General features: G+C 45.1%; 1 protein-coding gene across 1 annotated transcript in view; it reads right to left on the bottom strand.

The window, feature by feature from the left end:
- Nucleotides 1-12,366, bottom strand: part of STX12 (syntaxin 12) — a 51,574-nt gene that overhangs the window by 26,177 nt on the left and 13,031 nt on the right. The gene's annotated exons all lie outside the window — the stretch shown is intronic.

Raw genomic sequence — 12,366 nt, 5'->3', positions numbered from 1 at the left:
TGAGAGCATTCACTGTCTTCTATTACAAGTAGCTGGAGAACTGAACACAATAATAGAGTACTCTTTGCCCAGAGAAAACAGAATTATCTTCAAGTTTCGTTAAAATTTCAAGAGATAATATAACACAATAGGTGTACATGTTGGCAGTGATAAACCGGAACCTTGGTTCAGCGACCTCAGTACTTGAGTTCTGGCTAAGAAAGAATTCAAAGCCAAGACTCAAACTATAAGAGAAAGTTTATTTAGAAAGTCACAGAGGTAGAAGAAATTGGCTCAGGAAACAAGTTACAGAGGCAAAAGAAGGGCCTTTGGAGTTTAGGAGAGAGAGAGAGAGAGAGAAGGAAAATGAGCCTGGGGGGAAGGATGGAAGTGCTCTACAGAGAGAGTGGCCCTGCATCCTCCCCCTCCAGCTTGTCTTGTCAGCTTGGCTTGACAGTATTTGAATTTATCTGGAGGTCTCAGGGGAGGATGCTAATAGAATATTTATCAGCTTTCCAGGTGTAATCTTTCAAGGTTGTGGTCTCTTTTGATTGGTCAGTGCCAGGGCACATGGTCACTAGTCAATGCAGCTAGTCTTGATGTCAGCCATAACATCTTGTCTGGTTTTGCTGCTTTTCTGTGCCTGGAGCTGAAACACAACTGAAACCCAGATGTTATCCCTAGGGGGTAATGCTTAAGAGTGGTTGTGCAAGGGAGGCACATGAAGCCACTCTTTGGCCTCTTTTTCCTCCTTCAAAGGGGTCAACCACATGACTAGTGACATGCCACAAGACAAAAGGTCAGAGGAGGGTCCAAGCTTTGTGACCAGCAATATGCTAGGGGAGGCAAGGTTACCCTGCAGGAGAGGTCCTTGTTTTCCCAGTTTTGTCCTTTGCTAGGCACCCTTTGCTTTCCACCCTAGTGACTTTCCTGGCCAAATTGTCCTTGCTCTGTTCTTGTCTAACTGCCTACCACAATACGGTGCCTCCAGCCAAAAGTAGTTTCCTTTATGAGGCCACTTCCTATCCTTTCAGGATTAATGCCAGCTTCACTTTTGAAAGACTAGATGGCTAAATGCCTGGTTTAGTGGAAGATGAGAAAACCAATGTATAGTATATATCATTTGTATATAGTATAAGGATAATACATATGTTTCCATATCCAATGAGAAAGAACCCTCACTTGTTAGAATTTTGACTTCTAAAAATTAATTGTTCCTTATTACAGAATGCTCCTTAAAATGATAAAAATGTGAAGTTAAGGTTATAATCTTCTCCCTAATTTGGTCTTCAAGAGTAGTTTAAAGATAAGCTAAAACTTTATTAAATATTATATATAAAAATACTGATGTGCCCTGGCCAGTTGGCTCAGCAGTAGAGCATCAGCCTGGCGTGTGAAAGTCCTGGGTTCGATTTACGGCCAGGGCACACAGGAGAAGTGCCCATCTGCTTCTCCACCCCTCCCCCTCTCCTTTCTCTCTCTTTCTTCATCTCTCCCGCAGCCAAGGCTTCATTGGAGCAAAGTTGGCCCGGGCGCTGAGGATGGCTCCATGGCCTCTGCCTCAGGTGCTAGAATGGCTCTGGTTACAATGGAGCAACGCCCCAATGGGCAGAGCATCGCCCCCTAGTGGGCATGCTGGGTGGATCCCAGTGAGGCGCATGCGGGAGTCTGTGTCCCTGTTTCCTCGCTTCTCATTTCAGAAAAAATAAAAAAACAAAAATAAAAAATATATACTGATGTGCTAATAGCTTTATGGATGAAAAAGGGGCCACATACTAAAGCTGACAAGCTCAGGGGAGGCCTGCCAGGTGGGCCTTAGAGTAAAAGTAAAAAGCTGACTCTTACTATCTTTTTAATTTTTTAAATAAAATTTTAATTTTCAAAATGAACAACTGGTAGGACCCATTATTCACTTATCTTCACCAACAGCTGGGGCATCCCCACCATTGACGTTTCTGGTATAAATTACTTAAGCTTTGTGCTTTGACTTCTTTTAGTAAGTTCTCTCTACTCAGGAGCTCAGGAAGAGTTACCTGGCCACGAAACCACAGATCTTTAGTCTCTCAGAGACAACAGCTGGGGTTGTAAACTTATCGCTAGGAACTTCCTTACAGTCTGTCATTTCTCCCATGGCCTTCAGGCTAATAGCTCCTGCTATAGCTATGCTAATTAACTAGAGGAATTCTGCTTGAGGTTTTAGTTTTCACAAGAGCAGCCCCTTGTCAGAAGGTGCCTTTCTGACGATGTGAGGAAATATATATACAGTTTACAAAGATTTGCATGAGTCTCCAGACTGGATTCAAATCGTCGGCGGTCAACAGACCTACCCCTACCAGTAACACACACAGGCCTTTAGAAATTTCATGCTCTTCCCTAGATCCTGTCAGCACCTAGCTGGCTATGGGTTAGGGCCATAGCTATGGCCCTCACCCATTTCCTACCTTGCCCCTTCTTCGTTCCCTTGAGATAAAAGGTACTTAAATTCTGGGCTCTCTTAAGATGAATTTGTGGAAACCATAAGGCATCCCCATCTTCTTGAGCCAGGCCTTCTCAATCAATAAACCTTTCCTTACTCCAAACTTTGACATTCTGAATACTGGCCTTGTTTTTTTTGAAGCATGGGCACACAGAGCTTGTACCTGTACAAACTCAGACACCACAAGTAACCACATACAATGGTCTGAACATTAAAATTCCTCAAAGTGAGTCATGAAAGGTAGTTCCATCCTAGGCCAGTAGCTTCTTTGACAAAGGTCAATCTTTACCTTAAATGAGCCTGCCTATTGTCTTTTTTCCCCCTACTAAAGTTAAAAAAAAATTTATTTTTAAATTTTATATTATAGTTGACATGCAATATTTTATTAGTTTCAGGTGTATATCCCAGTGATTAGACATTATATAACTTACTAAATGATCATCCTGATAAATCTCGTACCCAGCTGACACTACACATAGTTATTAGAATATTATTGACTACATTCCCTGTGCTGTACTTTACATCCCCATGACTATTCTGTAACAACCAATTAGTATTTCTTAATTCCTTCATATTTTTCACTTTTACCCCCAACCCCCTACTATTTGACAACCATCAAATCTTTGTCTCTATCCGTCTGTTTCTGTTCTGCTTTTTCACTTATTTTGGTTTTTAGATTTGATTGTTGATTTTTTTTCTCCCTTTTCTTCTTTTTTTTTTTTTTTTACAGGGACAGACAGCAAGAGTCAGAGAGAGGGATAGATAGGGACAGACAGCCAGGAACGAAGAGAGATGAGATGCATCAATCATCAGTTTTTCCGTTGCGACACCGCGCTCAGCTGGCGACCTCGGGGTATCGAACCTGGGTCCTCGGCATCCCAGTCCGACGCTCTATCCCCTGCGTCACTGCCTGGCCAGGCCTTTTCTTCTTCTTAGAGAAGACCTTTTAACATTTCGTGTAATACTGGTTTGGTGGTAATGAATTCTTTTAGCTTTTTCTTGCCTAGGAAGCTCTTTTTAGGTCCTTCAATTCTAAATTAAAGCTTTGCTGGGTAGTCTTGGTTGTAGGTCCTTGCTTTTCATCACTTTGAATATTTCTTCTTTTTTTTTTTCTTCCAGAGACAGAGAGAGAGAGTCAGAGAGAGGGATAGACAGGGACAGACAGACAGGAATGGAGAGATGAGACGCATCAATCATTAGTTTTTCATTGCACACTGCGACACCTTAGTTGTTCATTGATTGCTTTCTCATATGTGCCTTGACTGCAGGCCTTTAGCAGACCGAGTAACCCCTTGCTTGAGCCAGAGACCTTGGGTCCAAGCTAGTGAGCTTTTGCTCAAACCAGATGAGCCCGCGCTCAAGCTGGCGACCTCGGGGTCTCGAACCTGGGTCCTCGAAATCCCAGACCGACGCTCTATCCACTGCGCCACCGCCTGGTCAAGCACTTTGAATATTTCTTACTAGTCCTTCTGCTCCGCCAAGTTTCTGTTGAGAAATCAGCTGACAGTCTATGGGACCTCCCTTGTAGGTAGCTAACTGCTTTTCTCTCGCTGCTTTTAAGATTCTGTCTTTGTCTTTAACCTTTTGCATTTTCTTTTATTTTTTTTTTTAGATTTTATTTACTCATTTTAGAGAAGAGAGAGAAAAGTGGGGAAAGGAGCAGGAAGCGTCAACTCCCATATGTGCCTTGACCAGGGAAGCCCAGGGCTTCGAACCGGGACTTCAGCATTCCAGGTTGATGTTTTACCCACTGTGCCACCACAGGTCAGGCACCTTTTGCATTTTCATTATGCTGTGTCTTGATGTGGGCCTCTTTGGATTCATCTTGTTTGGGACTCTCTGTGCTTACTGGACTTGTATATCTATTTCCATCACCAGGTAAGGGAAGTTTTCTATCATTTTTTCAAAAAAGTTTTTTTTTTTTTCTGAAGTGAGAAGTGGGGAGGCAGAGAGACAGACTCCTGCACGACTCGACCAAGATCCACCCAGTATGTCCACTAGAGGGCGATGCTCTGCCCATCTGGGGTGTGGCTCCATTGCGACCAGAACTATTTTAGAGCCTGAGGCAGAGGCTGTGGAGCCATCCTCAGTACCTGGGCCAATTTTGCTCCAAAAGAGCAAAAAGGGTGTGGGAGGGGAAGAGAGAGATAACGAGAAAGGAGAAGGGAAAGGGTGGAGAAGCAGATGGGTGCTTCTCCTGTGTGCCCTGACCAGCAATCGAACCCAGGACATCCACACACTGGGCCAAGGCTCTACCACTAAGACAACTGGCCAGGGCCTCAAAAAAGTTTTGGTTTTTTTGTTTGTTTGTATTTTTCTGAAGCTGGAAACGGGGAGAAACAGTCAGACAGACTCCCGCATGCGCCCGACCGGGATCCACCCGGCACGCCCACCAGGGGCACCGCTCTGCCCACCAGGGGGGCATCGCTCTGCCACAACCAGAGCCACTCTAGCGCCTGGGGCAGAGGCCAAGGAACCATCCCCAGCGCCCGGGCCATCTTTGCTCCAATGGAGCCTTGGCTGCGGGAGGGGAAGAGAGAGACAGAGAGGAAGGAGGAGGGGGTGGAGAAGCAAATGGGCGCTTCTCCTATGTGCCCTGGCCGGGAATCGAACCCAGGTCCCCCGCACGCCAGGCCGACGCTCTACCGCTGAGCCAACCGGCCAGGGCCCAGCCTCAAAAAAGTTTTAATTTCTCGCTCTCTCTCCTTCTGGCATCTCCACAATGCGAATGTTGGTACACTTGAAGTTGTCCCAGAGCATCCTTATACTATTCTCATTTTGGGGACGTTCTTTTTTCTTTTTGCTGTTCTGATTGGGTGTTTTTTGACTCTTTATATTTCAAATTGCTGATTTGAATCTCAGCTTCATCTACTCTACTGTTGATTCCCTGTAAATTATTCTTCATTTCAGTTAGTATATCCTTCATTTCTGACTGGTTCTTTTTTGTTTCCATGTCCTTTTTTATGCTGTTTTAAGTTCTAAGTTCACTAAGCATCCTCATAAAAAATGTTTTGAACTCTGCATCTAGTAAATTGCTTGTCTCCGTTTTGTTTAGATTTATTCTGTTCTTTCATTTGGAACATGTGTCTTTGTCTCCTCATTTTGGCAGCCTCCCTGTGTTTGTTTCTATGTATTACATAGAACTGTTATGTCTCCTTGGCTTGGTACAGTGGCCTAATGTAGTAGATATTCTGTAGAGTCTAGAAGCACAGCCTCCCCAGTCACTCAAGCTGGGTACACCAGGTACGCCACCCCCTCTCATGTGGGTTGTGTACACCCTCCTGTTTATACTGGAGCCTTGAATGCTGTTGGCATGTCAATGGGCAGAATTTACCGCCAGGCAGATCAGCTGCAAGGACTGGCTTCGACCACTGGTCACTAACTACTGACCACTGTGGAAGATCAGCTGTGCAGGGGCCCACCACATGGAGCAGGACTTACTTCAACATGCTCTGGTGCCACAGAGTCCACCCCTTAAGTATCCACTTATAGAGGAGATTAGGTGGTGCTCCGAAATAGTCTGAAGCTGTCCACTGGGTATGAGGACTCTGGGACCTCCCAGGAGGTGCAGGTCTATGTTAACTGCCACTTGTGTTCTGCCTGGGGCCACCTGGCATGGGCTACAAAACAATTTGCATACGATTGTTACTTGTACTGAGCCTGGAGGTACCCAGGTGAGGCTAAGCTGCAAACCAAGGCTGGCTGGGGCTGGTGCCAGGTCTGGGGTCACTTATCATGAGGTATGGGACACACTGAATCCAGATGCTTGTTTGAGAGATTTTAGAAAAGTCTAAAGCACAAGCCAACACAAGTCATTCATATGAAAAAGCCACTGGGAACAGTTTGGGTGGGCTAGAAGGGTGGGTGGGGCAGGAAATCATGAGTGCAGGGCTAACAGTGTGGACCTGGTTGATGGAGACTCAGATATAGTGCCCACCTGTCAGCTCTATGTGAGTGTGTGTGGAGGGGGATTCTAAGAAGAGGAACAACTGTTTAGGCCAGTACTTCTTTCCGGCAAGAAGTTAACCTCCCCCAGTTCTCATCCTAGTGCAAGACAATTCAGTTCCTCCACATTTGTCCCTGTTGCCTTTCAAGTTGCTGCCCTAGTACTGGGGCTCAGAGGGAGTGAGTCTGAGTAAGTCCATGCATGGGCCCTTTAAGAGGAACTGCCTGGGACTCCAGCAGCCTTCTGTCTCACTTAGCTACAATCCCTGCTGGTTTTTACTGCCAAAAGTTATGATGATGTCTCTTCCTAGCATTGGAGCCCTGGGACTAGGGACCTGGTATGAGGCTGGGAACCCTTGCCCCCGAGGGGGGACCTCTTCAGCCAAGATATTCCTCCCAATTATTATCTGCCACAAATGAATGTGGGACCAGCCTGTTCCACATCCCCACCTCTCCTACCAGTCTCAATGTGGTTTTTCCTTAAATCCCTATTTGAGGCACTTCCATTCAGCTTGATTTCAGGTGTACTGAATGATGGCTGTTCGGTAGTTTAGTTGTAATTCTGATGTGGTTGTGGGAGAATGTGAGTACTACTACATTTACCTATGCCACCATCTTGACTGGAAATTTCCTATTATCTTTTTGCATCTATAATAACATATCTTTGTAATGTCAAAGTAATCTCCTCTTCCAGACCTCCAGGACACAGCCATGGCAGCAGAGCTGCAGAGTATGAGACCACAGAACCACTCCTTGTTATCTTGTTGTGTACATAACATCTCTGTGTTACAACTCATAACTATCCTATATCCACCAATGTAAAAGAAGTATATGTCTCTCTATTTTACTTTTTATCCAATCTCAGAAATTTCCCTGCTTTGCTTTCTCCCACATCTCTAATCTACCACCAATGGATTTCACATAACCACCCTCAAATCTCTTTTTTTGATTCTAATGTATAAAAGAAGCTGTAAAACTGCCATTTGCTGCAGCATTTGCTTAATCTGTTGAGATTTTGCTATCTGGTAATTGTCATTAGTTTGGCTCAAATAAACTCTTATAAGACTTTTTCTTAGGCTGAATTTTCTTTTGTAGACAATGTCTAAATCTGATAAGAAAACAGCAATTAAGCAAAATCTTCTAATTGATTGTTGGGTGATGACTCCTATGTGGAAATTAAACAACCTAGTCCTTAGCAGTATGCATAAGCTATTTCTCCCTAGCCAAAACAATCACTATATTACAGATGTTTCAACGCAAAAATTTTTTTTTAATTTTAATTATTCATTTTATTTATTTTTTTAATTTTATTTATTAATTTTTAGAGAGGAGAGAGAGAGGGAGAGAGAGAAAGGGGGAAGAGCTGGAAGCATCAACTCCCATACATGCCTTGACCAGGCAAGCCCGGGGTTTCGAACCGGCGACCTCAGCATTTCCAGGTCGATGCTTTATCCACTGCGCCACCACAGGTCAGGCTATTTATTCATTTTAGAGAGGAGAGAGAGAGGTAGAGAGAGAGAGAGAGAGAGAGAGAGAGGAGAGAGAGACAGGGGGGAGGAGCTGGAAGCATCAACTCCCATATGTGCCTTGACCAGGCAAGCCCAGGGTTTCAAACCGGCGAACTCAGCATTTCCAGGTCGACGCTTTGTCCACTGCGCCACCACAGGTCAGGCTCAACCCAGAATTTCTAAGGTCAAGAATATATTGCCTGACCAGGCGGTGGCCCAATGGATGGAGCGTCGGACTGGGATGCAGAGGACCCAGGTTCGAGGCCCCGAGGTCGCCAGCTTGAGTGAGGGCTCATCTGGTTTGAGGAAAGGCCCACCAGCTTGAATCCAAGGTCACTGGCTCCAGCAAGGGGTTACTCGGTCTGCTGAAGGCCCGCGGTCAAGGCACATGTGATAGGGCAATCAATGAACAACTAAGGTGTTGCAATGCGCAATGAAAAACTAATGATTGATGCTTCTCATCTCTCTCTGTTCCTGTCTGTCTGTCCCTGTCTATCCCTCTCTCTGACTCACTCTCTATCTCTGTAAAAAATAAATACATAAAAAAAATTTTTAAAGAATATATAGGTTGCCTGACCGGATGGGCAGAGCATCGCCCCCTGGAGGCATGCCGGGTGGATCCCGGTCGGGCACATGCGGGAGTCTGTCTGACTGCCTCCCCATTTCCGGCTTCAGAAAAATACAAAAAAAAAAAAGAATATATAGGTTTATAGCATTTCAAATTATGATTTTATCTTATTTTGAGACCATGTTTTTCAAGCAAAAATATAATTCCAACTTTATAATGGGTATATAGGATTCACTTGATTATAGAAAGATGTAACCACTATAATTACTACATTCTGCTAAGATAGCATTATATAAGGTATAAATCATTTTTCACCACTAACGTGGAATTTCCTTCTCATCTAAGTCAAATGGGAATCAGGATATTACTAAAGCTACGAACTGGCTAGTCATGTAAGTGATCTATGAAAGAGGGCAGACATTAGAATTCACTGAGTATTTACTATGTACCATTGTCTTTATACTTGATATGGTATAATAAAAAGTATATTTGGTCTTTGTCCCCAGTTCCTGGCTCAAAGCTCCTAAAACCCCTGGGATTTCCTGAGTGATAGGAGTGTCTCTTGTTATTCATAAAAAGCCCCTTTTGAGCACATCAAGTTTATGCTAAAGTAACTTGGGTGGGGCCTCTGGACAGCCTTAAATTGGGTAGGGCTGGTCACCAGTGACCAGGAGGTTAGAAGGTTAAAACTTTCAACTAAACTCAGAACAAGACAGAGGAATGGTGGAGGGAGGGGTGCCAATTAAGCTCTATAAAAACTCTTAAACTAGACTTGATGAACTTCCCGTTAGTGGAAAGGATGCCTTGAGCTCTGAGACGGCAAGGTAGCTCAGAGCCCCTTTTACATACCTTTTTACATACATATCTCTTCCCTCTGGCTGTAGTAAATAAATGTTTTCCTGAGTTCTGTGAGCTGATCTAGCCAGTTAATGGAACCTGAGGAGGTAGCTATGGGAACCTCAGTTTCTGATTTGCAACTGGTGTGGGGTGGGTGGGGGCAGTCTTGTGGAGTGAGTCCTTACCTAACCTGTGGAATCTAGTGCTAAGTCTAGGTAGTCATTGTTAGAATTCAGTTAAATTTTAGGACACACAACTGATGTCCAGAGAAGCTGACATCATTATTTCTTCTTTCTTTTTTTTTTCTTTTTTTTTTTATTACAGAGACCAAGATAGAGTCAGAGAGAGCGATAGATAGGGACAGACAGACAGGAACAAAGAGAGATGAAAAGCATCAATCATCCGTTTTTCGTTGCAACACCTTAGTTGTTCATTGATTGCTTTCTCATATGTGCCTTGACCGTGGGCCTTCAGCAGACCAAGTAACCCCTTGCTCGAGCCAGTGACTTTGGGTCCAAGCTGGTGAGTTTTGCTCAAACCAGATGAGTCCGTGCTCAGGCTGGCGACCTCAGGGTCTCGAACCTGGGTCCTCCGCATCCCAGTACGACGCTCTATCCACTGCACCACCGCCTGGTCAGGCAACATCATTATTTCTTGGTGTGTGGAAAACGCACACTTAAGTGTCAGAAGTAAATTATTGTGAATAGAGCAAACATGAGAGGAGTGTTTTTCCTTTCCACTTGATAAACATGATCTTATTTTATCCAACAATCCTTTAAATAAGCATTACTATCCCAATATTACAGATAGGCACACAGAGGATCATACGAGTGTGGACCAAAATAAATTTTAGATTGTAATAAGGAATAAAAACATTTATTTGAATAAAAAGACTGCAGCCCAGGATATACAGATTCAGATAGCAACCTAAATTGTGCTTCCACAAGACAAAGGAAAGGTCATTTTTTTTTTTTTTTTTTTGGTATTTTTCTGAAGCTAGAAACGGGGAGAGACAGTCAGACAGACTCCCGCATGCGCCCGACCGGGATCCACCCAGCATGCCCACCAGGGGGACGCTCTGCCCACCAGGGGGCGATGGTCTGTCCCTCCGGGGCGTTGCTCTGTTGCGACCAGAGCCACTCTAGCGCCTGGGGCAGAGGCCAAGGAGCCATCCCCAGCGCCCGGGCCATCTTTGCTCCAATGGAGCCTCGGCTGCAGGGAGGGGAAGAGAGAGACAGAGAGGAAGGAGAGGGGGAGGAGTGAAGAAGCAGATGGGCGCTTCTCCTGTGTGCCCTGGCCGGGAATCGAACCCGGGACTTCTGCACGCCAGGCCGATGCTCTACCACTGAGCCAACCGGCCAGGGCCGGAAAGGTCATTCTTTATAAAGAATTTTCCTGCCTGACCAGGCGGTGGTGCAGTAGATAGAGCGTTGGACTGGGACGCAGAGGACCCAGGTTCGAAACCTTGAGGTCCCAGGCTTGAGCATGGGCTCACCAGCTTGAGTGTGGGGTCACTGTCTTGAGCATGGGATCATAGACATGATCCTGTGGTCACTGGCTTGAGCCCAAAGGTCTCTGGCTTGAAGCCCAAGGTTGCTGTGAGCCCAAGGCCGCTGGCTTGTGCAAGGAGTCACTCAGTCTGCTGTAGCACCATGGTCAAGGCACATATGACAAAGCAATCATTGAACAACTAAGGTGCTGCAACAAAGAATTGATGCTTCTTATCTCTCTCCTTTCCTGTCCTCTCTCTGATTTCTGTCTCTGTAAAAAAAAAAAAAAAAAAAAAGAATGTTTCCATTTTGGCCTGTTTCATGTAAATGAAGTTTCTAAATTGCACAGTTCTGACTGGTCTTTTTTTTTTTTAATTTTTATTTTTTGTACTTTTCTGAAGTTGGAAACAGGGAGGCAGCAGACAGACTCCTGCATGCGCCCGACCGGGATCCACCCAGCATGCCCACCAGGGGGCAATGCTCTGCCCACCTGGGGCTTCGCTCTGCTGCAACCAGAGCCATCCTCAGCGCCCGGGCCAACTCTGCTCCAGTGGAGCCCTGGCTGCAGGAGGGGAAGCGAGAAACAGAGAGGAAGGAGAGGGGGAGGGGTGGAGAAGCAGATGGACGCTTCTCCCGTGTGCCCTGGCCAGGAATCGAACCTGGGACTTCTGCATGCCAGGCCGACGCTCTACCACTGAGCCAACCGGCCAGGGCTAAAGTTCTGACTGGTCTTAATCATGCAGTTATGATTAGTTGGTACAGATGCAAATGAAGATATTATTTGCATAGTTCTGACTGGATTGGGCAGGTCCCAGTCCCTTGACAGAAAGACTGAAACCAGGGTTTCCCTGCAATGGTTGACTCAGACAGCATAAACAAACAGGCGGTTGGGAGCATAGTGCAGAGAGAGTTCAGTCTGAGGTTTTTCCAAGTACAGAGTACATGAGGAGCTCCTACCAATAAACGGCCCTTAGATAATTCTTATTTATAAAATTTGGGCCCTCCATTGACCATGGGGAGTCCATCTCAGCAGATAAATTACTTCTCAGGGTTCACAAAAGCTAGAGAATTCATCCATTCAGAGTACCTATTCTACCCTGTTCTATCTATGGTCTAGGTCTAGGAGACATTTGCTCTCAATAAGCTTACATTTTAAGGAAAAGTATCTCAGACAGTGATAAGTACCAAAAAAATAATAATAAATTCAGGTAAGGGCTGGAATGACAGGGTGTGGGGATTGGGTACTAGTTTATATAGAATGGTCAGAGAAGACTTCCAAGAAGGTGACACTGAGCAGAGATCTTAGAGGAAGTGAAAGATCCAGCCATGTAAATAGCTGGGGGAGAAGCTTTACAGCAGAGAGAGTATTAAGTACAAAGTCCCCAAGACAAGAGCACTTGGAGTGACAGAAGAACAGAGAAGAAGCCAGTGTGACTAGAGAAGAGAGAACAGAAGCAGCCAAAGAGGTAGAAAGGAGCCAGACTGTATAGGGCCTATGAACTAATGCAAGGACTTTGGATTTTAATGAAATGGGAAGCCACTGATAGGTTTTGAACAGTGTCA

Source organism: Saccopteryx leptura, chromosome 3 (assembly GCF_036850995.1).
Source record: "Saccopteryx leptura isolate mSacLep1 chromosome 3, mSacLep1_pri_phased_curated, whole genome shotgun sequence".
NCBI lineage: Eukaryota > Metazoa > Chordata > Mammalia > Chiroptera > Emballonuridae > Saccopteryx > Saccopteryx leptura.
This window is presented reverse-complemented; position numbering and strand designations above follow the sequence as displayed.